This window comes from Oenanthe melanoleuca, chromosome 9, assembly GCF_029582105.1.
Source record: "Oenanthe melanoleuca isolate GR-GAL-2019-014 chromosome 9, OMel1.0, whole genome shotgun sequence".
Lineage (NCBI taxonomy): Eukaryota > Metazoa > Chordata > Aves > Passeriformes > Muscicapidae > Oenanthe > Oenanthe melanoleuca.
Genome location: NC_079343.1, coordinates 363,807 through 388,803, shown reverse-complemented (window position 1 = coordinate 388,803; position 24,997 = coordinate 363,807). Strand labels below are relative to the sequence as shown.

Sequence of the window (24,997 nt, the reverse complement as noted above, 5' to 3'; positions counted from 1 at the left end):
GTGTCATTCTGCAGTTCAAAATTGCAGGTGGTGGAAATAGGACTATTTGCACAGAGGAAGTGAATTGCTCATAATTTTGCAATTTCCTGCTTGGATTTTACAAGCTTTATCACAGATTGTGTCCCATATCTGTGCCTTGGCAGGTAGGAGTGTGATGTTGGAATAAGTGGTTGCTAGGAGCTGATATTATAAAAGTGGTTGAAAGGACTTCCTATTCCATCATCACAACCCAACTAAGCTTTTTAATATTTCTGAGAAATCATCCTTGGTTCCTTTGTATATCAGATAAATCTTTGGCCTTTAGACAAGCCCTGCTTTTGCTTGCAGAATCTCCATGATTAAATGTTGCTTTTACCTATGAGAGACAAAATGCACGCAGATATATTTTGGCACCTACTTGCCATTGCTTTTATGTGGAGTCCACTGCTCTCTTAAATACTCTATGTCTCTACAAACACATACCAATTAAAAAAAAAAAAAAAAAACAGAGTCAGTCTTTTGGGTTGATTGGGGAGGAACATGTTAAAGCTTTGTGTCTGCACTATTTCATGTTTGTTACATTTTTAGTGGTTCTCTATTTCTTTGAATGTTTTTAATGTTCTATACATGAATGAGAGGACAAATTCTTGCCAAGCATATAACTTGTGTCATAGAGGGTGCATTAGGATGCATTATTGTAAGTCCTGTGAGGAGCAGCTGAGGGAGCTGGGGGGCTTTACCCTGGGTGCACTTAAGTAAAAGACTGGTTTGAGAACAGCAGTATTTTCTTAGTTAGGTTTCATCTGCCAATCTCATTTCACATATGTGAATCCAAGTCACCTTGAACTACACTAACTGTTTGCTCTGAGTAGTGCTTTTCCTTCGTGGATTATATTTCAGTTTATTTTTTTCCCACTCTAATTGACTGTACAGTTTCTTGCTCTCCTCACCTGGCTCTGCTCCCCAAAGAAGGGCTGCAGGATAATCTCTTTGCCTTTACACCACCATTATAGGAAAAGCAGGGCAAAAAAATCTCATCATCCCTTCAACAAGAGGAAGAAAGGGAGAAGATAGATTTTACATTTGCTGGCTCATAAAATGATGCAACCATTCAACTGAAGTACGCAGTTTTTCTCTCATGGGGAAGAGCATTTAAGCACAATTTTTTTCTGAAAGAAGGAGCTGTGTTCCACAGACACCAACAGCAAATCTCAATTCATACCAAAACAATGAGGAAACTGTCTTCCAAAAAAACCCCTAAACTTTTCTATGTAGGCCTGAAAGCTGAAAGTCAACTTAGGTCCTGAGACATGGCACAAATTATTTTCTGCCTTCGGTTATGCGTAGATTTGACCTTGGAATGTTCAGTGAGATTACAAACCTAAGTCATAGTTCTTTGTTTGTGAAACAGACACAGATGAGTATAAGAACAAAAGGCAATGCCCAACCAGTATTTGCTTTTGCTTGGGTGGGTTGGTTATGGATGCGAGAACAGCCTTAAAAAGGCTTTTCCAAGCCCCTGAGGGTTATGTCAAAATGTGAAGACGTGGCGTTGGTTTAAGGAGTTATTTTTAGCCTGGCTCAGCTCTCAATCTGTTTCAGAACACATTCCCATGAGTATTCTTCTGTGAACAGCTGAGGAAGAGGCACAGTGAGTGTGGGGTGAGAGTGAGCAGTGAGAATAGGGGCTGTGTGTTGGTGTCACCTCAGGGCCTTCCCACCTCACCTGGGCACGCCACAGAGGAATTCCGGCTCCTCAAATTTATTTGTCACAAACGAGATGGTGAAATGAGGGGTTGGCTTCAGCAATTTCACTGTGCTCTCAAATCTGATCAGATGTGCTGGAGCAAGAAATACAGTACCATTAAAGAAATGCCAATAGATTCGCATATTGATTTAGATGCAGAAGGAAAGGCAAAACCCAATAAAAGTAGTTCAGTCAGATAATCCTGCATACGTGGAACACATTTGAGAAGTAAATAAATAATGTTATTGATAATTTTATGGTTTTATCACAGAGTGTTTTGTGAGTGTTTTACGGATCTTTTTGACTGGTTCAAAAGATTTCTTTCATCCTCTCTTTTAATTAAGTAAAAGAATGGCTGCTTTGGTTCTCTGCTGTAATAAAATCATGGAAAACTTATGGGTAAGGGAAGATTGCTACTAATGCTGGTTTTTGCTTACACATTTAACTGACTGTATAATGAAAGAAAAGAAAGATTATTCCTTATCTGCCCCTTTTTATCAATCAGAAAATAGGAACTAAAATCTGAATTCCATCTCCAAATAATTTTTATGATTTCCTGATTTCCTGAACAAAACCATAATATTATTATGCTAGTAAATTGCCAGTTGCCCGTGTACTATATATGTTTTTGAGTAGTAAACAGGTAAATATTTCAGGAGGTTTTTGTGAAATCCATATGTCATAAATTTAGAAAAAATTATTTCAGTTTCTATTTGCAAATTTTAAAAGGCATTTACGGGAAAACACTGCTGGTCCAAAATGATCAGGTTACTGGCATTAAATAATTTTTCCCATTTACTTTTCATGTTTAATCTCAGCCAGCAACACAAAAGCCAATTAAAGTGTTCGTGGTTTATTTCTGCAGATTTCACTTTAAGGAACTGGAGAGAAATGTAAATTATTACTCAAGAAGTGTGTGTCAGGAGCTAATGAATTCCAGATGAAAAATATTTCCCCATAATATGATGCTGTATCTTAACATTTCTTTTCCAACAATCATACACATTTTACTTCTGGGCATTGGGCACTCTCTTTTTGTTCACTGATTTTCAGAGACCCCTTCAATATTTAAAATAGCCCTTACTTCCCAGAGAGTTTTAGTCAAGACAAATGACCTCTTGATATATTTCAACATGAAGGCAATATATTTTCAGATTTTTCAGGATTTAAAAACGAATTATATTTCACAATTATTCATTACGTAGAGCTACTGTAAAAAAAACCTTTTCCCATAAGTAGCAGGTAGATGTTTTCTGCCTTTACACCTAGAAGGTGTCAGGGACATCAGATCACTGCAGCAAGCAGTGATGAACCAAGCCACCATGGGGCTGGTTTTTGTTTTTTCTGGTCTGTGGGAGTCTCAATGAGGGGATTCTGACATATTCTATTAGACAGCAGTGACTTAGTGTCAGTTTATAAAAGGTGAAGGGTGAAACCGAGACTCTGATAGACTCTAATTAAAATTCGTGGATGATTTCTATATTTTCAAACTACTTTTTCAGTGGATCAGTGGTTAGAAATGGATTATATTAATAAATTAATATTCCATCTTTGAATAGTTAATTCACAAATGAAATATCTTTCTTTCTGGCATTTGAAGTTAGTGTTCTCACATGGAAAAGAAGCTGGCTTTATCTGTGGGAATGCAGCCATGTTATACTGCCCTTCACCATGCAAACACAAGTGGCTGGGGAAGTTGCATTAGGTTGGGTTTTTTATTTTGCTGTTTCATTTTACCCTTGGTCAACTGGATCCCCCAGCAAATGACTTTCTGTAGGAAATTGTCTCTGAGCCTCCTACTTTTGCCTGGCCAGGTCTCCAGGGTCCAGGAGGGTTGAAACAGACCCTGTGTGCTCACAGATCCTGTGTGAACTGTGCAGTTCTAGATGAGGCCCTGTTCACAGACCTGCCACTCCAGGTGTCTGCTTGGTGGATGGGACAAACAACTGTTGGTCCTACATGTAATGGAACAAGATCCCTACATTTGCTTTTGCTTTTCCTCTCTCACAGGTGGGAGTTCCATGGCAGAAAGGGCTCAAGCTGCGCCTTTAGAGACTCTGCACCCAGAGTGCCCAAGTGACTGTGTTCAAAATCCCACAGGGTCTTGGGCAGTATGAATTCTTACAGAGTGTCTCATACAAAAACCACTGAAAAGATTTTTCAGTGTTAGTAAAATGCAGTGATTTATTCCCAGGTGGCATCCACCAACGCACAGTTGTGGTAGAACTGTGGAGTGATCAGCAAATCCAGTTGTTTGCAAATACTGTCTGATTTTCTGCACCATGATTTGGTTTGAAATGTCCACACACTGCTTAACCTTTTCCTACCTACTGGAAAACACCTCAAAATCACTCTCCCTATAACTGAGAAGAACCTGTCAAGCAAATGAATACATTAGTGGCAACAAAAGCAGAGCCTGTCAATTACTAGGAGCATTAATTATTGCACTAATAATGACGTTGTTTAAATTGTTTTAAAGGTATATTGGACATTGCAATTCATTAATTTCATTTGAGGCTTCAGCCATGTGTGCTAATTGAATTATATATATTTTGGCATAGCAGAATTCCCATTATGTTTCCATTCCATCTAGTTCTCATCTGTCTTTCCTGAAAAAAAATTATATGCTGCCATTAAGGATAATCCTTTGAAGCTGAATATTAAAGTATATATTACACTGTAGACTGAACTGCATAACTGCATAGTGATGGAAAAAGTATAATTTTTGTAATTTGAAATTTTGCATAGTTTTCTCCTAATGCACTGCATATTTCATGTCTTCTTCTTCCCCCCCCCCCCCCCCCCCCCCCCATTGCGGAGTATCTAATTAAATAATAGATTAAAAATACATGATTATTTCTCTTTTTTCCTACCTTTAATATTCATAACCTCCTCTTTGGAAATTTTGTTTCCTTTTTACAGTCAATTGTTTTAAAAAGCACCTTTAAGTGTGTAGTATATGGTCTATATATATAAAGGAGGCCACTGACATTACAGAAATTTTGTATTGTATATTAAACCTGTAAATACTTTTTTTTTTCCTCAGTTAATGAACAGCCCAATTAGGAAAAGAGGTTTAGAATGCACTTAAAGTTTCAGTAAGTGAAAACAAATCCTAATCTGAAAAGGTACTTTTTCTCATCAAAGATTCTGTTTGACAATTAATTCTTTACCGTCCCTATTTCCCATTTTATCAAAATACATCTTAAATACCAAGAAGCATTTAAAAGTTAAACCAGATGCTGGACCAGGTTTCTGTCTTCCCAGCCAACACTCCAAGAGGGATCTAAAGAAGCCTGGTCATTGGGAAATACTGTAACTTTCTCAGATGCTTTCTCTGACCAGAGATTTTCATAGCACAGCAGGTGAGACCAAGAGTTTTTGCTTTTAAAAAAGAAATAAATAAAAGCATTTGTTTTGAAATAACACATGTCCAACAGCTTTAAAATGCAGTTGTGGTGACAGCAATTTGGGTAAAATTCACTGTTTCTCTTGTGGCTTCATTTAATTTCAAGTCATTGATGCTGTATTTACTTCCTATTCTGCAAGATACTGCTGACAGTCTTTTATGGGGAATTGCTATGGGTAAATGGATTCAAAATTGTTCACTAGGAAAACCTATAGAAAACCAGAAAATAAATATCTCTGTAAGCAGAAATCTATTCTGAAAAATGAATCCCGAGTAGCTGGACTGATGAGATGCATTTACTGCTACTTTAACTGTATTTAGAGGAAAGAATTGAATCATTCTTTGAAGAAGATGATTCTGTTCTATCTGAAGATAAACTGAAGAAAAACACTCAGTATATTTCATACTGCCTTGGGTAATATTGAAGAGAACATTAAATCCATACTGGTTGGAAGCTGAAAGTTGGTTAGAAAGAAACCTTAAGAGGAATGCTCTTTTCCTAGAGATGTCATTTGGTTTTTTTTCTTGGAAGATCTACACCTACATTCAGTCAAGAATTTCTGTGTAGTCACAGAAAAATGAGGTTTTTAGTGACATTCCTCCCTTAGGACCTGTTTGGTGGCTGTTTGGAGAGGAAAAGCTCGGTTGGCAGAGTTTCCTATAAAGCAATTTTCATGAGTCATTAAAAGGCATTCTCACAATCATGCTTTGGAAAGAGGAAACCTTTCTGGGATCAGCAGATCTCCAGTCCCCAGAGGGGGGAGGTTGGTCCAAGGCAGATATGTTGGTGCCCACCCAGCCTGTGAACTCCGTGGTGGCCTGCTGGACATAATGCAAATTCATAGCAAGGATTAAAAAATATTTGAAATATTTTTTAAGCCATGGTAAGTATTAAAGAATAAAAGAGGAAGGCAAGAGAACACACAAAAAATACTTTCTAAAAGAAAGTGTCATATCATTTATTTATCATTTCATTTAAACTTCTTATCCCCACAGTAGATTTTGACTGTGAATGTTATGCATGCTTCATTTCTTTTTCATTCTACATTCACATTTCATTTCCTTTTTTTGGTTTTTTGTTTGTTTGTTTGTTTGTTTGTTTGGGGTTTTTTTGGTTTGGCTTGGCTTGGCGCTTTTTTTTCTTTTTTTTTTTTTTTTTTTCTTTTTTTTTTTCTTTTTAGAAAAGAAAAAACAACCGGTGTTTTTATTTTTAGAGCCATAGTGCATTTGAATTCTTATTCTGAGCAGGCTAGATTTGTTGAAGGAGAAAATGAGTAATCCAGGTCTTTGAGCTGTGACTGCTTTATATCCCATGTGTTTCTTCACTCGTGTTTGCTCCTCTATTAGCACCTTTCACTGTTGTCAGCTCGAACAGATTGAAGAGTAATGGTGAGGTCCAGCTGCTAAGTTAATGCTGAGAGAGAACAAAATCATTTTGGAGTAGGCAACTAAATTACTCTGCAATCTGATTCAGTCTTCTGGTGTGGAGGACCTTGTTTCTTTTCAGTTCAGGCTGAACTCTGGTTTGAATATGAAATTCTGGAACAGGTCAGGCTTTGAAAAATCAGCTCATTCCTCAATTAAACTACATTGCCTCCATTATTTGTATTTACAGCTTTTAAATCAGTTCCCACAAAAACTGTTGGGGAAAGAAAGTTTCACAAGGTTGCAAACAACAGCGGAGGGACTTGCATAATTTAAGCAAGCTGCATGGAATAATTGGATGCCAGGCACTGTGTATGATCAGCCACTCCACTTTTTTTCTTTGTCGTCAGTCTTTTGTTCCTTTGGCTGACATCAGACAACAAAGTAACAGATGCAGAAAACGAGGTAGATGGAGCAGAGAGTGAATGAGCTGACAAATCAAACACCATATTAAAAAAATACCAAAAAAACCAACAAATCAATGTGTGACTGCTTATTCTATAGTACAGAGAATCTGGGACTGAGTGGGTCCAGTGGGAATGGTTAGTCTTTTCCTTCCTCTGTATTTTTCAAACTATTTTTCTGATCTTTTTCTCATTTGAAGGGCTCGTTTTGTTTTGTTTCTAAGGAAGAAAGGGTGCTCCTCATTAAAACTTCACTAGCTAACAGGGAGTGATGCTGCCAGGTCACTGTGATTGTCCCTCACCCAGAGGAGAGAATAATGTCTGGATCGTCCTTATCCTCTGCAAGACTCCAAGAAAGAGCAATCTTTTATGTGGCCCCATACTTGCCATAGGACAACATATCCTTTTCTGAGAACCCTTAAAAGGTAGCTCTGTGTAAGGACTTGGGGATTAGTTCTGGCTCCTGACTTTCAGGTCTTGGCTCTGGATGCAGCCAGACAAACACCATGAAAAATGCCGTGTTCTGCTACAACGTGAGAGTGAATGTATCCAGCAGAAGGCAGTAGCTTAGATATTTTCACAATGTTCTCCTCAAAGTCATTTAAAGAAATTTAAACGTGCCGTAATTAGAAAATGTCATGCAGGGAAGCACTGAACTGTATTTCAGTTCTCAAGTCTAGGATGACCCTAAGGAATTCTTCAGGCAAGCTAAGAAATTTCACAGAACAACATAATTCATTTCACCTTTAATCATCCTGTTGTCACAGCAAGTTTAAACGTCCAACAAAAATAACTGTTAAAGAAACATAATGGCTATAACACAGATTTTTATGATCAACCTAGGTACTTCTTTGAGAGTATTTTAAAGAAAAGTCATTGTGTGAGTAATGATGTTGTAAAACTGGAGATGTAGCTCTAATGTTTATTGTGCCTCAGCAATTTCCATTTTGAATATGCTGAAGTTTGCAGGAAAAAAAACTAAGTTTCTTTTTCTGAAGTAAAACATGTAAAATTTGGGTGTCTTCTGTGGATAGAGTTGCTAACCTGACAGGATTTGTAGATCAGATGCTGATGTTTGGAATATCTTTTCAGAGTGTCCTGAGCAGCTCAAGAGATTCGTGGTGCTACCCAAGGGGACAGAGAGTTCTGGGTGGGTGGGTTCTGAACAGCCTCTACAGAAAGCCTGCATCTCATTCAGGATTGCAGTCTGCCCCTCAGGTAACCTCTTGATGGGGGTGGTGGCGAATGGACATCTTGTATTCAGGATGTACAAGATCTTTCCACGTGCCTCACATACCCCTGGGGTTACTAAAATTACAAAAGTTAAGAGAAAATACATATTTGTACATAGGAACTTCTAGTTCCAAAAATGTGTCCATAGTCAGCAAATCCTGATGAGCATAGAATAAACCATGCACTTCCTGCCATGGTTTATTTCCAGTAGTTTGCTGTCTCTGACTCCTGAAATTCTGCTTTGTTTTCTTTAGAATGGAGTGATGGCTCAGAAATAAGCTGCACTCATGCCTCATTCCCTAGTTCCTCTACCAAAAATGCTTTCCAAGAGACAGGTCTGTCCTACAGCACTTAAACCTGGTGTTTAACCTAGGTGAGGTGGGACTGGCACCATAAACTTCAGGTTTCTTCATTTCCATGAGGTTTTGACAAGTCTGTTTTTTTGGCCCTCTCTTTGCTATCAGTCTCTTACAACGTCCTGCTGGAGTTAAATCTGACTCTGTCTGACCCTCTTAAGCCTGTCTTGTTGTGTCATTCCACAGATTAATTACTACTTTGTTGCAAGAATAATCCCAGATAAGAATAATACACTTCCTGGTCTCTGGTGATGCTGGGTCTGTCTGTACCCTTGGCAGGGACACCCCTTCCTGCTGCCCCTTGCCTGCTCTCCATCAACCCCTGCTGCAACTCACCCCTCTGTTCTGGGGACAGGGACTTCTCTCCCACCAGGGGTTTGGTTCTGGGAGTTACAGGGTCATTGACCCTGGCAGGAAGCAGCAATCTCATTGATCACCTCTTCGTTGTTAATTCACAGAGCTCTCAGGTGTTTCTTTACAATGCTTGCTTTCATCACTGTTTAGTTTCTTGTTCTGCCTCATCCAGTAGTATTATTTCTTATGCAATTCCATGCCTTGTAGAATGGAGGCAGGAACTTGTAACATTCACTTGAAATAAGTCCCCATGCCAAACATCAGTAGCATTTTCAGTATAGAAACCAGAAAGCCACACTGTTGAACATATGTATTTTTAAAGCTGTGTATTTTTACAGAACAGAGTTGAAAACACAGGGAGGATCTCAGAATAATTGCTGCCAAACTATTCACCTTAAACCTGGTTTCTCATTCTGTTAATGGTGCCATTCAGTAGGAGAAATCAAATGTGTGAGTCATTGCAACTAAATACTTTTGATACTCCTAACAAAACACAGACTGCTTGGTGGGCAGTGACCTCTTCAGAGCTTCTTCTCTGGCGAGTGAGGAATTAATGCAATAATGAATATTTATTTTTCTAGCTTTACCTGTGTTTTACATGTTCTGTCATCAGTTTTGCAGAAACTTTTGGTTTTTTTATTTTGAATTGGTGCTTTCACTGTTTCAAGTCTAGATCACCTAAAGAATTTCTGATTCTTTTTGGTTGGTTGGTTGGTTTTTTTTCCCTTATGATCAAAACAAAGGGATCTCTCATGGTGCTGTCAAGGTGTCCTAGACAACACAATCTGTTAAACATCCTTCCAAAGCTCCTGTCAGAGTAGCACTGTGGTTGTATTTTCATATAATCCTTTTCACATCCATATTTTACTTCTGTCTGCAGGCTAAGAGAATATAATTCAGGGCAGATGTAAAAGCACCTGTTTATTCCTCTGTCATGGCAAATAGAATCAGTTTCTGGATATGGTTGTATCCATGTATCCATGATTTAGAGGTCACAGTATTATGGACTGGTAGCAGTAAAAATAAATATTTAAATTATTGTTTTGAGATCTCCAGTGAATTTACACAGACTCCTGCACAGTTTTTTATACTTACAGTAGATGTGCACTAGTGAAACATTACATGTTAGTGTGTTGTTCACAGTGGAAAAAGGCATTAATGCTCTGGAATTCCCCTACCCCAAAATGTCTCATTTACAGCTCTCACCAGGCATTATTGTGCTTATTTCATTCCCTTATGGCTGTAAAAACAGAGAACAGTTTTCTGAGGTCAGTGAAACAATGCTATGAATAAACTGATATGAGAGAGATCTAGTTTATCATCTAGTTCATCACTAAAACAAAACAAAAAAAATTTCAGTTCTGTTACCTGATTGCCTTCTGCCCAGAATGTAAAACTGTGAAAAAGAAAAGCTGGCTATTTTAGTAAAACACTTAATTCTTCTTCCCCCATCACATTCTGCTGCCCTATCCCACAAAACAAACAAACAAACAGACAAATAAACAAATTCTAAACTAGTAAAAAACCAAACCAGAAAACCACCATGAGGAGACAAAGGACTCTGCATGACTCAATATGAATCAAGCAGAAGTCGTTTATTGTGCCTCTGAACATTGTTTATATTTACTTCTTCTTGTGGATTACACAGTCATGCATTATTTCATTGGTAGCTCCACTTTGTCCATGCATCCTTTAATTGGCAGCTCTGTACTGTCCACAAGGCAAGCATGCATCTTTTTCTTATTCTAATTGGTTGATGCCATAAGCATCATTTTACTTGGATTGACACCCCCATGATTGTCAGCAACTTTCTGCTTCTTCTTTCTTCTTGCATCATCAGCTTTTGTATCCACAGAGATCACCTCATTCAGAAGGTTAGGTTGGTTCATTTAGGACATGTCCATTTTCCTGTACATACAATCCTACATTGCCACAAAAACAAAAAATAGAAAAGAGGGGCGAAATGACTCTGAAATGACTGCCTAGAGCAGAGGGCAGTGGTGTAAGCAGCTTCTGCACCCGAAGGTTCACACATTTGTTCCACTGTGGAAAGGAAACCAGAGGAGACCATTTCAAAACACCAAGCAAGCCTGGCTCGTGGTTGGAGTTGTAGTCACTCCTTGGTGTCACTGCCTTTCCTGTTGTGCAGGGACAAATACCAAGGGTTTATCTGCTTTTGAGCCAGGAAGTTTCTGTATGTTTGGGTTCTAGTGGTATTTTCCCACCTGCTCTCTGCAGTGCACACATACCCACACACGCTCTTCTGAGAATTCCCTCAGTTCTGGAGAGGAGGAGAAGGAGCTGCTTCTCCACCTGGAATGGGCCAAGTGTGTTTCTTTCAGACTTTATCACACACACTTGTACCAGTGCCACAGCTGGGAAGCTTTTTTTTACCCCATCTGCAGAATATGGTTTGCAGGTGTAAAGTTGGTACACTTCGTAAGTTGAAAATCACAACTTGTGAAAAATGAGAAGTGCTTTAATAATTTTCCTTTCATTATCATCTAATTTATCAGACTTGTAATATTCAAAACTCTTCAAGGGTTCCTCAGCTGCATATCTCTGTACAATTATGGCTCTTTAAGTAGTTTTAATCTGCCAAGTGAGCTGTCATTGTATCTGGTAAGTAATTTTGACAGCCATAATGTGCTGATTGTAGAGGAACACTGGGAAAATGATGAGGGTCATTCTTGGGGTTTTCCATTAACCACAGAAGTGGTGTTAACACATTTTTGGAGTGCTTGAAGAACTTCACTCAGGTGAGATTAACCTGCTTGAGAGCACCCTCTTTCTCTGGGTTCCTTCTGGTTCCCAGGAGAGCACCCTGTCCAGAGAGCCATGCCAGGAAACAAGTGGATGTGCAAGTGGGCAGTTTTTGGTACTGAATCCCAGTTGTTCCCCAGTGTTTGCTGGGCTTTGTGAGATGGCCCCCATGGTCTCATGGTGTGCAGCTCTGCCCTGCAGACAAGAGCCTTGGCACAAGCACGGCTAATTCTCTGTTAAAGCAGTGCTTTTTTTGTCGCTCTGTTTCATTATTTTCTTTGTGCTCAGTTTGCAAACAAATCACAAGCTTTTTTTAACTGTTACATCAGTATAAACTCAGCCCGGTCTTACAGAGACAAAATGTTCTAAGTATATAATGAGAATAAAGATTCCTTGTGCTCTCCTTGACAACAGTTCGATCCCTCTGTGTTCAGAATATGCCCTTAAAATCACTTGTGCAATTCTGTTACTAAGCTCAAATGTGATCGTGGCAGACAGCCTGGTCTTTAGGCTTGGTAACCACCTGCAATTTCCAGTGAATCCCCGAGGATCAGCAATTACTCCATGCATTTGGAACTGAGGTTTTCAGAAAACAAGGCTGCTAATGCAGTGGCAAGAATATGGTAATGATCCTGGTCACTCGTGTGAGTTGTGTGCTGCAGGACTCTCTCAGTGGCATCTGTGTCCTCAGAGCAAGCTGGGGTGACTTGGAGTGAAATAACCCAGCCAGTACAGATAACACTGCCATAATTGATCAATTCTGGAAGACAGCTTTGCACCATATCGACTGAGAGGAAATACCACTTGTAAATTACATCAAAATGTTCAGAAATATATGGAATAAAAGCTAGCAGAGAAGCTGTTTTCAGCAAATGCCTTGAAAAGCAGTTACTCAATTCCTCCTTCCAAAAACACGTTTTTCACTCAAAAGTTCAGTTCTGTAAATGGCTGTTCTAAAAAACTGTGTTGACACAGCACTTGCTTTCCAGGGCTAGAGCTGAGCATTCACAGCGAAGTTCTGCCACAGCCGAAGGTATAAATGCAAATGACATTCGATGTTGTTGAGTGGTTACCACAAAACTGGCTTTGAGTTAACTTTACATCTTGATAAAATACTTTGTGTTTCCTACTAGATGTATTCAAATTAATATTACAATTTACTTCAGAAACTGCAAATATAATTTGTTTCTTTGCACTGTTGAGGAACAGTTAAAGAGAAACCATATAAATATTTATTTGCACTTTCTGGATTGCTGGAACACTTTATTATTGCAGAACTTACATGGTGTTACTTTTTTATTGCCTTATATTGCACATGTTTCGTTTTAATTGTTGCATCCTTCATTCCATTAATTTCAGATTAAAAATTAAATTGCAACTGAAGTTCAGCCGTAGCTCCTAAAGTGTAAAAAATAAGCTTTGGTCTTCACTTTCTAGAATGAAAGTGGGGGTGGAATACAGACTAAGTAGAAAAATAATCTCTCAGCAAGAACTGTGATGTTACTCATAACAGCTTCTGGTAACTGTGAGATCTGTCTTCATTTCTGTACTATAACCTTTAGTTTTATTGCACTTTGGTTACCCAAGGTTAATTTAGCCTTTAGCAATTATGGATTTTACCAGCACTCAGGAAGGGATTGGCTTTTGCCATTGATGTTAATGCAAAACTTGTAAATAATCAGTAAGATCCTGTACTTTTAATTTCACCTCTTTTTTCATGTAGTCTTTTTTTTTTTAAAGTGGTATCTCAGTGTGGTAATGTGGTATTTTTTTGCTCAAAAACCCGATACACAACTGTCCTTGGGAGTTCACATTATAAAACATTTAAAGGGTTTGCTATGCGAGGGCTTATGTCTGTACTTAAATCCAGACCTCTCAAAACTCCCACAGCAGTCTTAACTCTTAGAGATGCAAAATATGCCAAAAGAAGGAAAGATTCTTAGTAATTTAAAGGAATAGGTCACAAATCCACAAATATTTCAATGTAGAGGTGAAACTGAAATATGTATCCACAACATGGTTTGTTTCATATTGTATTCCACTGAATTCAGTCCACTTTCAGAGTTTTTGTCATTCCCTCAGTTTTGCACTTGCAGCAGGGACTTACTCAAAGGCTGATCTGAGGCAGAAGGTGAGGGAACAATGGCCCTGGTACATTTCCAGACACTGAAATGTTTGCAAGACCACGCATGCTTTGAGGACAATAAATCGACGATTCGGAATTCCTGGACCGGCCAAATTCACATAAAGTAGGAGCTAAACCTGATGGTGAAATCCCAGCCCTACTGCACTCCGACAAGTGCTCCGTGTTTTCAAGGACTGGCACCCCCAGGCTCCTCCGTGTCTGAAGGAGCAAGGAGGGGTGATTTTTCTAAAAGTCACAACCACCTCTCAGACTACAGACTAGCATAGCCAGAAGTGGGCAGCAGGCATGGAGCAGGAGTCAAAGAGAAAGAGCAAAGTCATTAAATATTTATAGTAGAGCTGGCAAAAATACGGTTTGTCAAAAATGTAATTGTACTGAAGTAGAAGCATTTTGTGGATTTTTTGATGTTTCTGCCATTCTGCATTGCTGAGGGGGGTTTTGAGAGGACTGGATTGAGAATCTGACCTTTCTCTGAAAACAGCTATTTTGACACAGCTCAGTTTCGTGAAAAGTTTCGAATAGTTTTTAATTTCACATTGGGGAAAAAAGCTAACACCGTCTTCAAAGCTGCTGAACAACACCATTTCTGCCCTCTGTGGAGCTACTGCTCAAGAGGGCTAGAAATAGAATAACATCTAAGAGATACAGGAAATAAATACGGTTTTTCGGTGGGCTAGATGGGGTTTTTAGTGGGTTAGATAAAAAGCACAAACACCAGCATGTTGAGCTCACTGTGGTTTTGAATTTACAGTTCAGAAAGCAAAGCTCTTTGCATTGCTGAATAATTAACATGAATAAGATAACCCAGTGTAAAATCTTAGACGGGACAGAGCCCCTGTTTTTACACTGGAGTTTTCAATGGCTGTCCTGAATCTTCAGGGTCAACACAGCTGCAGTTTGTATATCCATTATAATTACTTTCATGTCAATGAGAGTATAAAACCCTTAATCTAAGTTTCTATATAGGAAAAGTTACTTTATTCTCCTACTGACCATACCATCCCCTGAAAGAGCTGTGTTTGCAATCAGTCCAAGATTTACTGGAGCACAATCCCCCTGCCATTATAACTATTGTGCCATGGGGCTGTGCTTCTGGAATTGTGTTGGTATCTAGAGTCCCATCTGAATCATGGAATATATCAGGACCTCTTCAGGCTGGCAGTCCTGCATTGAAAAACAAGGATCTTAGTAAACAATGAGTATGAATTAGTTGCTGTCTCAGAAAAATCAGGGAGTTTGTACTGCTTAAGCATTTGTGTTGCTGTTAGGAGAGTGAAAAGCTGGGAATAAGGAGCAAAATGTCAAGCAGGAGTTGCCCAAGGGCAGCTGAAGTACCGAGGCAGTCAGCTCACACAGCTCAGGTTCTCACACCTCTCGTGTGTCAAACATTGAGCCTGAGCAGGAGAAGGCAGCTCTGCCCGAAGCTGTGCTGGGGAGACTTGGATTGCTGTGCCTGAAAATCCGTGTTCTCCTGACTGCCTGGGAGTGACACGGCACTGCAAGCCTGTTCTGCACAAAAACACAGACATTTGCTGGCTGCCTGAACTCTGGTCAGTGGCAGGAGCTGTCTCCTGGAGTCTTGGGCTGGTGGGGAGCAACCTTGGGCTTAAGACCAGCACAGTACAAAAAGACACTGACACTTCTCTTTATAAAAGTGTAGTAGGAAATATTAAACTCAACAGAACAAAAGAGGAGGAGACTGTTAGGATCAGAGGATTAGGATGAACTGAATATATTTTGTTAGAAATAGGAAAAGCAATTCTAAATGTCCAAACAAATTAGAGTACAACTGCTCTTCTAGGGAGATGTGCATTTACTTTTTGTTTTGATGAATTTTGTTAGTTTCACTATGTGATTTCCATTCTGAGAAAAAGCCAGATGCTATAATTTTTACTGTGTTGCTTTTCATTTGAGATGATGCTTTGTAGCAGAAGCATTTGTGTCCAAAGTAACTTACCATGTCTAGACATCCAATCCAAATTATGACTTCACATCAGGAGCTGAGTACTTCAGATTGTTTAAAGACAGGCAAGTGGAAGTAAAGACAAATGAAAAAAGCCATGATCAGGAGGAACCATATGGTACTCTTGTAACAATTAAACTCAGTGCTTTACTTTGCTGCATGTCTGCAGGATGCACAGGCTAATCCCTTGTGTCCAGGCTCCATGCCAAGATTAATTTAATGTTCCGAAATTTTTTATTTAATCTGCTTCTGTAAATAAAGAGTAAAAAGCAGAGTAAATAGCTGAGTGAAGACTTGAGGATGTGTGAGCACTTTATTCCTTTCCTAACCTCTCACTCAACATCTTGCCTCTCACGTGTGTTTTCTTGGGCAAAAGTGGGGAGAGTCCTGGGACACCTAATGCATCTCTGACATTTTACTGTGTGTGTTAGCAAGAGTTCAGGAGCCACTGGAAAGATCCAGACTTTCCCTTTGAACTCATTTCATAGGTTGCCATGCCATGCAAGCTCCACAATTATTCAAAGGTAGAATATTGCAATTATTTTATGGCTGTTATTTTTGCAGGACAACCCTAGCTCCTAGTACTTGGATCTCCTCTGGTTTGCATAGTTGAGTCTATTGTTTAAATTACGTGCTAACCAGTCCAAAGTTCCTGGTACAGCTCTCAAGTTAGAGCTAACTCATGCCTTTGATTCAAAAGAAACAAAAAAACTGATTGATCATTCACTGTGTGCTTTGAATTAGCTAACTGTGCCCCAAAACAGCGCCTTTAAAATTATTCTGGGAAATAATCATTTAATAAATTCAATGTTTTCCAAGCTGCTTTATTTCAGAAATTGTCTGCCTTGATATAAGGCCCTAGGGAAAGTAGTTTAATTAAAAAGTAAGGTTTTCTGTCAGTCTGCTGAGTTCTCTGCAGACTAAACAGCTGCTGATTTTCTACTCTGAGTGTGACATGGTGATGTTCATTTTCTTATTTATCTCTGTGTATCTCACAAGGGAGCCAAATCTAGCAGGTCATGTTGGAGCACCTATCCTGCTGCAGGAAATATTTGTGTCAGGTTTGCTTGGAGAAATGTAGGAATTCTGTAAGCAATATATATTCACTAGCCAACATTCCTACTTCTAGGTCTCTATTTAATTTGAAAATCTTAGAAACATTGTACATTATAGCTACTTTCACATATTTTATTAGCATTTGTTCTTTAACTGCTCGGTAGTGCTTAGTGGCAGGAAATTACTGCAAGCATCATAATAACCTTTTTAATTTTATGTACAGAGACCTCTAGGTTGCTCTTTTAAAAACAGGTCCACCTTTTTTTTAAATGATATGCACAGTGAATTGGGTCAGGGCCTCATAAGGCAAGTTATCTCCTATTTTTCTCAATGTAGACCTCACTAATCTAGAGGAGAAATAGCTTTGTGACCCATCTTTCAGGCACGAATGTGGAATTAGGGCAGTGGGAGCATCTGTGCCTGTTTCCTGAAAGAGGAGTGTCTGAAGCCAAGTGCTGCTTGGTCTGCTGCAGCAGCAGCAACGCTGCAGTCCCAACTGCAGACTTGCAGCCTCCAGTGGGCACTGCCCAAAGAATGCAGATAATGTCTGTGAAGACAAGGACCCACAGGTGTTTGTGATTGCTATTGATACCTGTGCAAAAGGAGACAGAAAATGACCCAGCTGGGATGTATGTAATTCACAGCTTCACTTGGCTCCTGGATGATAAAGTTCCTTTTACTAATGACCTTTTTCCACAGGCTTAACTACACAGTTGCAGGATTAATTTTTCGAATAGTTCATTATAGTGTGGCATTGTAAAAAACTCCAAGGCAAATATTTCTCACTGATGCTCATCTTAGAGACAGTGTGCTGTGCCTTACAGCACTGTAATTAATGGGACAGCAGTTCCTGTGTGCTGAGTGTGTGGCACTGAGTGCACTCCTGAATCCACAGGATATTTCCAAACATGAAGCCTGAGGCTGACAAAGCCTTCCATTGGTGCAGTGGGCATGGAGCTCCACACATTGATTAGAAAGCTGTACTTTTTTGCTGCTGTTCTTAAAAATCACTTTCTTCCACTTTTTCCTCTCTTGAATCTTGCAGGTTTTAGAAAGAATAAAAGATTAAGAAATGTTTCAAGCTATTTGTAATAGAATGTCAGTTTGGTAAGGGTTTGATTGATGGGAGGAAGGAATGACAATGTTTTACATTTCTATTCTTTTAGAATAAAGGGTGTTTGTGAAAGGCACCGTCAGTAGTTAATTAAGCACATCTTTATGTGCACAAACGTTTATCTTCTTGCTACTTATTTTTCTAATCCACCTCAATGTTTATTGCAGTTTTCAAATAAACATCTATCAGTTCTCCACCATTTGAGCTGGAGTGCAGACCTGAATGGGACGCGCATCTTAGCAGTGGGGGATTCCAGCGGAGCAATGTGGTCAGATACCTCACTAGAATCACAGTTTGTCTGGAAAAATGACACTTTTTAAGCAAGATTTATGTAAACAAAATTGTAGAGTAGGGAAACTTATTGTGTAGCCAGGAGGAAACCCAGGTATCACTGCTGCTTTTATGCTGCCCACAGAACTATCTCTTTATGCTGAGCAATTGGTCCCTGCCTCAGCATAAGGATGAAGTCTGGTTCATTTGGTGTGAGCTTATGGCAGCAATTAATTACTTGAAGTGCAAGTGCAGTTTCCCCCTCTTCCAGTTTCCAATCCATGGAACAGGAAGGGTATCAGTGGATTTATGGTCTTGCTTTGCAGAGCATGTTGCCCATAAAATTAGATATGAGGAAATAATAATTTTTGGTATTATATTAAGGTATGAACCTCCCTCTATTCATGATTTCAGTATTGCTTCCTGGAATTTAGTATTTCAGTTTGAGTTAATAGTATTGACTTAAATGATCTGAAAAACGATATACAGTAGTTACCACCTTTTTTTCCTTATCCTTACAGATATTTTACAACTCTAATTATTATTTTGCCTCCTTTTCCCAAACAACTGCCCCTTCCTCCTTCAAAACATAACCTTCTACATTCTGTAATTATTTAAACAGTAGCTACAGCCTGTGATAGAAAAACTCATCAAAGCTGTATAGCTTCCCAGTGGCAGAGAGACACTCAAAAGGTCACCAGCTCTGCACTGCAGGAGGTGTTTGCAGGATTCCAGCAGAGAAACTTGTATACAGCTGTTATCATGGAAGGCTGGATTTAAAAAAAAACAAACAACAAAACAAAAAACAAACAAACAAACAAAAAACACCAAAAATGAAAAAACGGAGAAACAGCAACTCCGAAAAAAAGTTATTGGGAGATCTGACATTGACAGCATGTCATGGGGTCAGTGCTGTATTTCTGAGAAAACAGCCAACTGAGCAGTGTCCCAGCAGGGTCCTTACTTGAAGGTGTCCATCCAAGTCCCAGGAGAGATCTTTGCTGATAAATAGCATGCCTGTGTTTGGATTTCCATCCATATGTAAAGCCTTAAAGATTCAAATTTGATTCATACTGAGAGTACTTCAATTTTGTTGATAAAGTTTTAGTTAGAACAAGAGGAAAGTCATGCTGCAAGCAAATCCACAGGCTATACAAAATTCTTGGAAGCCTACTAGTGGCATGTAGTGTATGGAGAAGATTCATTAGTGGTGCCTGTCAGATACCTCTGTTAGGACTTGATGGATCCATGGAGCTGAATTAGGTTCTTGAAGGACACAGCTATGGAAACAGCAGTGTTATTGTCATTCATGTGCAAAGCTTTGGAGGTCACTGTAACACCTTGATGGCATTTCTGTCTGTTCATTGCATCAAAACTTGATATGCGTCTGTCCTGAACAGGGCTTTTGTCTCCTTCAAGGTGGGAGTGAATTTGCCATGTGATCCTGGGGCTTTGATTCCTAGGCACTTTGGAATGTTCCAGGGTCTCTGTGCTTACCTCAGGAAGTATAAAACTGCAACCTTAATTTTAAATAAAGAATTATCTATGTTGATTTGGACGTTGGAGAAAAACACACATGGAAGTGTAATAAAAGGCTGGAGAGTAATAAAATTACAACAAGATATGAATGTAAATGAGTAATTTTGTCAGCAGCAAACTAATGAAGCCTGCTTTCCTAGAGGTTTGAACTTCCAATTTGATTTACTGCTACCTAAAAGGTACAAGATAGAATTGAAGCTTTTCTTCTTGTTGAGCTTTTAGAACACTTCCATGTACTCTGCTTGCTATTTAGTGAGATGTGACCTCTTTCTGACCCCTGTGCTTTTTCTGTAGCATCTCTGTATTGTGGAGCTACATCATTTCATAGCACTTGAGGGAAACAATTCATCTCTTTAAAATGTAGTTGAAGGTAACAGATGGTCTCAGGAACAAATCGGTGTGTGCAGTCACACAGCGACGTGTCCTGGACACAGCAGGGTGAGCTCTGCTCCGTGAGGAATCATGGGACTGCCTGAGCATGCAGTTATCACCCAGTTGGAGAGACCTCTAAAATCATTGAGTCCAGCACTAACCCAGCACTTCCAAGCCCATTGCTAAACCACGTCCCTGAGTGCACATGCACGTGTCTATTGAATCCTTCCAGGGATGGATTGTCAGCACTGCCCTGGGCAGCCTATGCCAGTGCCTGACCCACACTTCTGGTGGAAACATTTTTCCTAACATCCAATCTAAATCTGCCCTGGTGCAACCTGAAGCCATTTATTCACCCTATCACTCATTACCTTGGAGAAGTTACTGGCTCCCATCCTGTTGTTAGGATACTGCTGGGAGCCAAGAAAGCAGCCCTTTCTAAGGCTGCTCAAGGACAAGAAATTATAACAATGATTAAACACCTGCTGGAGATGTGATGTTTTGCAGAAAGCATGTTTTCAAAGAGGTGTTGCCTTCTTGGATCAATGAGTCTTTTCTATTCTGTTTTGCCCATACTACCCTATATAAGTGTAGTGTTTCTTTAAATAAAGCTCTCTTCTGCTTCTCCATTACATGAAGAACAAAGTTGAATTATCCTTTCCACTGCTCCTGTAGCCAAAATGCAGCACCATCCCACTGGAGCCTTCTCTCAGAGAGCAGTGGGGTCTCCCCTGAGCCTCCATTTCTGCAGGCTGAGCTCCCCCAGCTCCCTCAGCTGCTCCTCACCAGCCTGGTGCTCCAGCCCTTCCCCAGCTGTGTTCCCCTCTCTGGGTCTTTCCTACACTGAGTGTTCCAGAACTGGGCACAGCATTTGGTGTGTGGCCTCTCCAGTGCTGAGTACAGGGGGACAGTCACTGGTCCTGCTGGCCACACTGGTCCAGCCCAGGTGCCAAGAGCCTTTGGGGCCACCTGGGCACCCATGGCTCATGTTGATCAGCAGCCCCAGGTCCTGTTCTGCTGGGCACTTTGAGCCTCTGTGCCCAGCCTGGAGCACTGCAGACTTGTGGTGGCCCGGCACTTGGCCTTGCAGAAGCTTAGCCAACCCATGAAACAGTATTTGGTGATTCCTGATTCACACACAGCTTTTTTACCTATTGATGCCAATGATGGAATGTCAGAGAGCCCAGCTTTCCACCTGAAGCGTTCTTGGTGTAGAGAAGGCTGAGGAAGTAGCAAAGGGAGCTGTGAAAGGCCACATAAGCATGCAGTGTTTTTTTAATAACTTCTGAAATTGATTTCAAGTGAATGAGGCTGTGTAGTTATTAAAGGAGTAACATTGGGGATTGAAGCATGGATCTGGTGTTTCTTATAGAAGGCAGTAATTTGTAATACAGTTTTATTGATTAAGTCTTGTAATCACTAAATCTTGCATGTAAATGTGGCTGAATGTGAAACATTGTCTTTATCAATTTCCAAAGAGTGGATAAATTTGTTGGTTATGTTTCAGAAATTATGAACCATCAGTAGCCTTTTTTTCAGGCTATTATAATTTTTACAGAGGAAATTATATCCTTATTATCCCTGCAGTACTAATATATGGATCTACCAAGGCTTTCAAACATAAAAGAATGTAAACTTCAAAATTAATAGGTGCTTATAGCTAATGACAGTCTGAATGATTTGAAGAAAAAATGTTAGTTAAAACACATATGAAAGTGAAACTCTCAGCAGAGTTAGACCCTGCAACCAGAAGATTTTATAGGAAGCAACTGGAAGCCCTCAGAGTGGGCCTCCTGGCCTGGGAGAAGAGATATTTTCCTTCTGCCCTGGCAATTGCTGTAGGATTTAATGAATGTGCTTCTACCTTTACATGGTGTCAGCAACTTATCCATTTTTTAGCAATTCAGTGCTACCACCATTTCTGTGATCACAGAATCCTATATCCGCCTGCTCCCAAACCCATTCAAATGAAATTAAGAACAATGCACAGAATTTTACTGGGTCGTCTGTTGGAAGAAAAAAACAATGTCCCAATTTTCACTCTCGTTATTTTGACCCTGCAAAGGAGATGGGAGGAAGGTGGTGCCAAGGTCCTGCAATTTCAGTGGTGAGTCTGAACAGGTGAGAAACCCTGCCTCCTTTTCCTCCAGTGAGTTACAAACCCATACCTCCCTAAGACCCCAGTAGGTAAGATAAGCTTGGCACAGTTCCCATTGGCATCATGTCAGTCTGGAGACAGCTCAGCTGAGTTGAAATAAAGCCCTGTAGCTCTATTTAATAATGAGAAATAGTATCTGTTACGTTTTAAAGACACTGTTTGTAATGCTTAATAATACAATATACAAATTCTATATATCTGTCAATGTGTGTGCGTCTGGCAGTGGACCTTACTTCATCTTCTGCTTTTTTACAGCTCTTACAGCTCTGTTATCATTTCCACTTGCAATACAGCCACTAGGACACCTTTCAAAAACATCATGATCCTATACATTTAAATTTTTCAACAGTGTTAGTTCATTTCTTTGAAAACAGCAATACAGCCCTTTTGAATAAAAATCTTACCCAGTTTTTGAAAATATTTGCAGTTATTTTCAAATAAGCAGGTTTCTGTAGCCACATTCTGGAAGTGTAGGTGGGTTTTTTGCAGTGTGTTTACAAATATCTCGCCATATCCAAGGAGCTGTCATTATTTTATCCTTGGCAAATGGGACTATGGAGACAAAATTAGAGTTACATTTAAAGCTGGAGTATCTTGCATAGGAGTGGGATATAGAAACTTCTAAAATATTTGCTGAGAACTAATTGGAACATGTGCTGCTTCTACTATTGCTTTGCATCAGGGCTCTACCTTTGGAGTTGGAAAAATGATAAACATTTAGATTAGGGCTGAAAGAACTTTTTTCTGCCTGGAGCTATTTCTGTTTTTTAAGAACTGTAGCTTGGACATCTGCAAATGATGTCTTATTTGCAACTAAACAGTGGATCAATAAAATAATAAACACAAACCACTGAAGTTAAGATTTCTGTTGATGGATTGTGCATCTGAGGAAAACTTTTAAGAAACTATGAAGGGCAGTCTTTATAGAACACAAAAACCAGTATTTGCCTCTAAACTTTCCATGTTTGAACTGGTTTATTTTGTTTTCAGTTAAAATAAAACTGAAATCCCCAACATCATTTCAAATGAATGTTTTGTTTTGAAAGTTAGAAGGAAATGCGAATAATTGTTTTCAGAAGTTGCGTGGGAGAGCAGTGGGATCCAAACTCAGTGATCAGTGCCCATGGTGAAAGCTGGCAAGCTGCTTCCTTTCAGCCTTCTCTTCATCTCGAGCTTTGGCCCCTGCACACGGTTCATTACTGTGCAGCCTGCTTTTATGGATGTGCAAGGTGTTTGTCTTTTTGAAAATCTGATTCTCAGGCCCATTGCTTCTTCTGTAGTCCAAATATTTGAGCTCACTGAGGGCAAACAGCAGAGAGCTTCAGAAGGAGCACACCTTTGTTCTGGTAAACTCCATGGCCCTTTCACACCCCTGGAGGGAGAGGGGGCAGCAGGAAAATGTCTAAGCAATGCCTAATGTATGTTTTCAGTGCCTCAGAATTTCCAAAACAACTGTGTGCTGCTCCTCTAAAGACATTTATGGGATTGATGGCAATTGTCAAGTGTGGGATTTGCCTGCCTGAATGTCAGTGAATGTATCTGAGCAAAGCTTCAGCTCCTGTGGTCATAAAGGGAAACCTGTGTGATTATAGTTAAAGGAATATTCTAAAAATCATGTGTTTATACCTCAGTGTACCTAGTCCCCACCCTCCCTGCACACACACCCTTGCCATTTTTTATTTTTCACACATAATAGGAATTAGGAACTTCAGCTCTTTTACAAAGTCACTGTCTGTTCTCTTTTGCAAAAATAAACAACATATTGTAATAAAGAAGCCAGGCCTGAATTAGAGGTCACAGATTCAGAGTTAATTTAGAATTTGGCACTTGGCTCAGATATGATTGGCAAGAAGATTTTCATAAGGCTGCAAGTGTAAATTGGAAATAAATGGAAAAGGATTATGTGAGTGGGAGATGGCTTTGAATCTATAATGCATGTCCTGAGACTGACTTGCTCATAAAAGAGCATGTGTTTAATGTGTCATAAAAATATTTAAGTCACATTGATCTTTGTATAAATATTTCATTTTTAAAGTTGGATTCTGGAGTAGTTAAAAATTAACTCCGTGTGCATATCCTTGCTATCATTATGAAGGGTAAAAAAAGGAAGACCAGAAACTGGGTCTTTTCTCCCTTTCCAGTCTCACATTCTCAGAAGATTCTTTAGGTTGTCTTTTTTGACCAAATCAATTTTTTTAGTCCTTGCTGTATCATCTGTTCTGTTCTATAGTGCTCCTCTGAGAGATGCTATGGATCTATTACATTAGGAAACAGTTTGGAGGCAGAGCTGCTGCCAAGAAGGCACTCATGTATGAGAGTGAGAGTGTGGGTGAGTGACTGAGATGTCCAAAAGGAACACTTGTCTGTGTGCCTTCAACTACTTCTGTTCCAAAGATGATGTATGTCTGTAAATAAAAAAGGATGTATTTTGAATGTGCCCATGTTCTGCACCATTAGTTTTTCCACTACTGGGAAACTAAATTGCAAGAATCTGCACATCTGCTACCACCTGGCAGCTCAAGTGGCTCAAGGAGTGACAGCAGTTAAAAAAAGACACCCCTGAAGTATCATCTATTTTTCTTTTTGCTATTTTCTTTAAATAAATACAGTCTCTTAATTTAGCTCAAAAATATTTTAGCTCACCGTTGCTGTTGGTACCATACAGGATAGCCTCTTGGGCTTTCAGAAACCATTTAGTACTGATGGAGG

At 39.5% G+C, this 24,997-nt stretch overlaps 1 protein-coding gene and 1 long non-coding RNA gene across 3 annotated transcripts in view; one reads left to right on the top strand and one right to left on the bottom strand.

The window, feature by feature from the left end:
- The window catches only part of CLSTN2 (calsyntenin 2), a 301,241-nt gene that overhangs the window by 203,633 nt on the left and 72,611 nt on the right, over window positions 1–24,997 (top strand). The window lies entirely within an intron of this gene.
- LOC130256652 (uncharacterized) lies at window positions 1,717–24,991 on the bottom strand. 2 transcript variants are annotated; one of them, XR_008841160.1, is made up of 3 exons: window positions 24,932–24,991; window positions 22,693–22,840; window positions 1,717–1,820 (listed from the first exon to the last, which is right to left on the bottom strand). It is a non-coding gene; the product is annotated as an uncharacterized LOC130256652 (long non-coding RNA). The 2 variants fall into 2 exon arrangements; XR_008841161.1 differs by lacking the exon at window positions 1,717–1,820 and adding an exon at window positions 21,294–21,372.